Source organism: Geotrypetes seraphini, chromosome 9 (genome assembly GCF_902459505.1).
Source record: "Geotrypetes seraphini chromosome 9, aGeoSer1.1, whole genome shotgun sequence".
Taxonomy (NCBI): domain Eukaryota; kingdom Metazoa; phylum Chordata; class Amphibia; order Gymnophiona; family Dermophiidae; genus Geotrypetes; species Geotrypetes seraphini.
The window spans coordinates 53,611,245-53,617,244 of NC_047092.1; the positions used below are offsets into that span (position 1 = coordinate 53,611,245).

At 43.8% G+C, this 6,000-nt stretch overlaps 1 protein-coding gene across 4 annotated transcripts in view; it reads right to left on the reverse strand.

Annotated features, from left to right (window-relative positions):
• MDFIC (MyoD family inhibitor domain containing) overlaps positions 1-2,172 on the reverse strand; it is a 211,497-nt gene extending 209,325 nt beyond the window's left edge. The window contains exons 1-2 of one of the 4 annotated variants that reach the window (XM_033958287.1): positions 1,430-2,168; positions 959-1,120 (exon numbers count right to left, since the gene is read on the reverse strand). The gene's annotated coding sequence lies outside the window, so the exon portion shown is untranslated. Of the gene's footprint in view, positions 1-958; positions 1,121-1,429 lie in introns of all 4 variants that reach the window. The other 3 variants (XM_033958284.1, XM_033958286.1, XM_033958285.1) reach the window with 3 other exon arrangements.
• Between the last annotated feature and the right edge of the window lie 3,828 nt (positions 2,173-6,000).

Genomic DNA, 6,000 nt, shown 5'->3' on the forward strand with positions numbered 1-6,000 from the left:
TTTTACGAAGGCGCGTTAGCGGTTTAACGCACGTAATACCGTGCGCTAAACCGCCGGCCGCGCTAGCCGCTACCGCCTCCTCTTGAGCAGGCGGTAGTTTTCCGGCTAGTGCAGGGGTTAGCACGTGATAAAAAGTCACGCGCGTTAAAGCCGCTACCGCAGCTACGTAAAAGGAGCCCTAAGTCTAGGTAGTCTCTCTACTAAGTTAACTTTGGAAATCTGAACTACAGCATGTGATTAAACAAGGACTGTATTGTGCTTTGCCTGGGAACAGTTTATGCAACAAGCCCAGTGACAGAATCTCCCCTACATAAATAAAACCAGACAGACCTACAACGCATTACGAAAATCAATCAAAACCACTCTGACAAATTCATCACCTAAACAGACCGACCTTCGCTCACCACGCTTTTCCCCCTATAAACTGGAAGCAATCTCTCAGGCAACCCCTCTCACTTCCCTCCCCTTACAACCCCTCTCACTTTCCCTCCCCTTACAACCCTTTTTCTTCTGTAACATTCCCCCCATGCATTTGTAATTCGCTGAATGTCCAGTCCTCTTCGCCTAGAAGTCGTCTGACTATGGCGGTATAGAAAAATAAAGTTATTATTAAAGCACATTACTAAACAGTTGTTTGCTAGTACCCTAAAAAGAGAAAAAAAAAAACCCCCAAAAAACATACACCCATATACATTACAGCCTTAATGACTAACTCAACGAACTGGAAAGGTGAGTACTCAGAAATGGAAATCGTGGTATATACTGACACTGCATATACTGAATCTTTTTCAAAGCTGCTATTATAAATAGCAGCTTTGTTTGTTTTTAAATACTAGCACAGACATTTAAAAAAAAATGGTGATGGTGCAGAAAGCTGCTGGTAAAAGTGGAGAAGTTATATTATGCACATATTGGCATGCACCGAATAACAAACAGGTAGACTTTGTAAGCAACTTACCCTGAAGAGCAGAGATCAAAGGGCGGCTGTCTGTAAGAATTCCTTGATTTGGCCCTTCAGGCCTTGGACGAAGAGATTCTCTCACTAGGGACATCTGCCAGCTTTCTTACCAAGACATAAATATCCAAACCCCAGAAAAAAAAAAAAAGCTAACAAAAGACCCTGTAGAGATAAACACATTAAAGTTCTTTAGGGGAAAAAAAATAGTGAATAGTATGCGAAAAAAAAATGAAATAAATGTTGCTTAGGGCAGAAGTGAAAATTACAGCACTAGGCAATGACTAGCACATCTGTAGCTACATTCCAGCAGAGCAGTTAAAGAAGCAAGTTGGGTGGGGGGAGGGATCGCTGGGTAAGCAAACAGGCAGGAAGGGTGTCAGACTGTCCTGTAAGGTAGTGAGAAAGTCAAAAGAAGAGAGTAAGACTTCCCACACCGACAGTGTTAAAAGAGGATGAGAAGAGCCCCTGTACCTTTTCATGGCTTTGAGCCTGGGCTGGGCGGTTTTGCCTCTCTCCTCCTGAAGAAAAGTTAAAAACTCCTGATCTCCAGGTCTCTGCAGTCCACTCCACGCTTGCCTTCACTTTCTCATTCGCCTAGCAGACTTCTAAGCCCCCTGCCACCCTGAAAGCCTCTTCATCATTTCCGGACAGTCAAAAAACAGTCGGTTCCAGTGAGCAGTGAGCTCCCCAGCAAGAACTGCAGGGTCCTGCTGCCTGACAACTTTCTGTCCCGGGAAAATGCACAAACACCCACACACACCCCAAGCTACTGAGAGATCTAACTAAAAGGTGTAGTTTAGTGATATGAAGATCTGGCAAGCTTTAGCTTGTTGAAAGTTGGCTCTGATACCGATGCATGTTTAATCTGTTTACTTCCACAGTGAGGAGTAGTTACAAATTTTTAGTCTAGTTTTTCCATTAATGTTTAAGGCAGAATGTTTTAGGTATAAGATCACTTACAGGTCATGGACCTGGGGGGGCCGCCGCGGGAGCGGACTGCTGGGCATGATGGACCCATGGTTTGACTCAGCAAAGGCCACGCTAAAAAAAATAAATAAATAAAATAAGCTTACAACATTGTAAATTGCCGGATACAAAAAAGATTGAAGCAGGTCTAATCACACCCCCACCCCAGCATTGTTAACAGTGGTAAGGTGGGTAGGAGGGAGGTACACCAATCCACAACTTATCTCCTCTCTGCCCAATCCTTTGATGCATACCCCTCTGGTATACTTGTGGCGATGCTCAGCTGGAGGGAGGGGGGAATTCCCTACCAGCCACAGGTGAATTTTAATTCTTTATATCCCCGAGAGTCTTTTTTTGCTGTTATTGGCCCACACACCATATAGGCTGACAGGACAGGGTACCCTTTCTCTCCCTGCTACCTAGAAGCCCTCTGTCCCTCACTTTCCCTCTCTTTGCAGCTGGAATTAGGTCAGCATTCACTTTGGAAACCTCAGGCCTGCCAAAGGTAGATTCACAAAATAACAGGTTAAAGAATATATAAAAAGAAAAGAGCAGTTTCTTTGAGACAAAAATAATCTTAAAGGTGAGATTTTTGCTTGGCCATGGAGATTGACCAAGTCTACCTTGCGCTAGGACAGGGGTGGGCAACTCCGGTCCGCGAGGGCTGGAATCCAATCAGGTTTTCATGATTTCCTCACTGAATATGCATGAGATCTATTTGCATGCACTGCTTTCAATGCATATTCATTGGGGAAATCCTGAAAACCCGACTGGATTACGGCCCTCGAGGACCGGAGTTGCCCACCCCTGAGCTAGGGTTACCATATGGTTCCAGAAAAAGGAGGACGGATTGAGACATATGGGTTTTACTTCCGTTGCATTCATGTCTCAATCTGTTCTACTAACTTCCATGGCTTTCAATGGAAGTAAACCCAGATGTCTCAAACCGTCCTTCTTTTTCTGGATCCATATGGTAACCCTACCTTGAGCTGTTCAACAAAATCCTTTCAGGGTTAAGTGGTTCATTTGAGAAGGAAGCATCCTAGATCACTTATCACAATTACTGAGGGCAGAGGGTGTCAAAGACAGCTGGCAGTCACTGAGTCAGAGCTAGGGCATCATTTTGAAGAATTAGTGGTAGCAGGTATGGATGCCCCTGCCTGGACTTCCTACCAGAGGTGCTTATAAGAAAGACAATATAGGAGTATTCAAGCCTCCTGGTCAATGAATTGGAGTCAGGGGTATAAGGAGTAAAGGGATGTTGGACTAGGGTTACCAGATATCTGGATTTCCATGGACATGTCCTCCTTTTGAGGACATGTCCGGGAGTCTGGACAGCTTTTCAATACTCTGCACTTTATCCGTGTTTTGAAAAGCTTCCTCTCAATCGCGTTGGGCAGGAAGCAAACCGCACATGCGCGGATTGCCTCCTGCCCGACCAAAGCAGGCAGCGGGGGGCGGAACTAGGGTGGGACTGTGGCGGAGATGGGTGGGGGGGGGTCTAGGGTGTCTGGATTTTACAATCGTAAAATCTGTTAACCCTATGTTGGACAAAATGGTGGGGTATCAGCTAGTGAAGCCAGATCCTGTGTTAAGGAGAAAACTGGACTATTGTAGACATGGGTGTGGGGCAGTTATAATTGCAGAGCAGACCAGTGCCAAATGCTCCAGTTAGAGTGAAACTGGGTAGACAGGTATAATGAAAAATTAGGAAGCACTTGGGGATCATCACCTAGACGTGCCTCAAAGAGTAAATGAGATTCATAATAGAACTCCTGTTGCCACTTCTAGATTGCTCTTGGTAAGTTAGGATAAATTCTCACTTTAGATCCCCAGAGCAATCCATTGAATGAAAGTAAAGTCTAGGAACTGCATTCTGATAATTTTCCAGAGCAAAAGTGACCAGTTGTGTAGTTCTACAAATAAGAGAAGCTCGAGAGCTTGTCTCTATGGGCGTAGGATAAGACAGGGCTGGGAGGCCCACATGTCGCCCATTGAACAAGCAGTTAGGTGAGGGAGGGAGGTCAGGTAGAAGAGAGATTGGGCGGCGTACTCTTCCCGCTGTAGGCTGGGAGAGCACGACAATGTGCATGAATGAAGCTTTAAAGCCCGCCCTTAGAGGTTTGGCCGAGGGGCCAGTCAATTAGTAGCTCGGGAAGGCGATTAGCCCGAGCTACTGGGTGATGGGGTTCATCCGGCGATGAGCAGTGGGCTGGCTGGGAGCTGTGCCTTTGGATTGGTGACTCAGGTTAAAGGGGCATGCTACCCCCTGGACCCTTGCTGACGTGGTGGGGTCGTGGGCCACAAAATGTTATGTTTAGTTGGTAGATCGGGAACTGTTATGTTGTATTTAAGTTATGCTATTTGTCAATAAACAGAGCTGCGGCTATTTCACCATAAGGTAGTTGTGTGGTTAATTGTGTGTAATGGAAATGGTGATGGTATGGTGAGGTGGGGGTGTGGGCGATGGGGGACAACCGGACCTATCCAGATCCCATTGTTAACAACATCCAAAGATGATTCCAAGAACTCTGTTAAGTTCATAATGGACATATCTGGAGGATCAGAGGAAGTCTGATTAGACATTGTAAGATAATGGGCAAGGCCCATGGGTGGAATAGCCTCCTGTGGCATCTTTAATACTTCCACAAGCACACAAAGTGGAACCAGAATAGTTTATTGAATACTAGCTGATGACCCGGCGTTGCACGGGTATTTAATTATAGCAATAACACAGTAAATGGATTGAAATAAAGATACTTTATAGTGGTGAATGAAATTATTTTTTTACAGCTTTATAAAAAGTAAAATAATCAAATTATAATGTGAAATATTTGACAAAATGAATACAATACAACTAACACAAAACTTGATTATAAACAACAATTTTAGTTTCACCTCCAGGAGCAAGAACATATAAATTCTTGGGTGAACCCACCCTTGATCAAGCAACATAGAGTTGTCCATGGGAAAAACAGGGGGATCTTAAATCCACTCCACAGTATGTAATAGTCTGTCCCTGTGATTTGTTGATAGTGATAGAGAATGCAAGTCTCACTGGAATTTGCAATCTCTTAAACTGAAAAGGAAGATCTGTTGGAATAAGTGGCATCCAAAAGTTTCAGTATTGATTTAAACAACTCAATATGTGGAAACTCAGGTTGAAAAGAAACTCCATGTAGTTTGTTCCCGGTTCAGAATGGAACCTGTGTTCCTAGTTCAGGATATGTGAGTACTCATGTAATGTAATAACAATATGAACTGGGGTGCATGAAGGAAACAGTTACAAACACAGTTAGAACATACAAACTCTATATGTATGGTGTCCGTGGTAGAATAGAAACGATGTCCCTAGTGGTTATAGTGTCATAGAAAGTGTTTTATAGTTGGAATTACAGTGTGAATGGCAGTTTTTTACATTTTTTCCATTGACATGAATGGGTGAAATAAGATTTTCTGTTTGTAGCTCCGCCCACGTGTGCAGGTGGGCCGCGAGACCCCCAGAACATATCACCCCAGGTAGTGAGGGATCTGCATACCAAGTTTCGTTCAAATCGGTCAAGCCGTTTTTGCGTGATCGCGGCACATACACACACACATACATACACACATACATACCTCCGATTTTATATATATAGATAAAATGAGCAATCTCTTTCAAGTAATATAAAAACACACTGGAACCTGGACCCAACATGGGCCATGTTTCGGCAAAAAACTGCCTTCCTCAGGAGTCCTTGGGAGGAACAGAAATAAAAGGAGTAAATGAAATGGAAAAACTAACCTAAAAAAATTAATTAGCCTAAAAGAATATATGCAACAGAAACAGTGACACTGACAAAGAAGACAAGAGATGTAATACGAATACCGAAAGCAAGTGTAGAACCTCAAACCATGTGGAAATCATACATCACCATACACCACTGTATTCAATAAACTATTTTTAATCTTATCTCCTGGTTCCGAGTTCTGGTTCCACTTTGTGTGCTTGTGGACACTCCTGTTTACGTTGTGGAATCATGGTCCTTCACCTCCGATTGTGGGCTTGCTGCTCTTGCTGCGCGCCCTCATATATT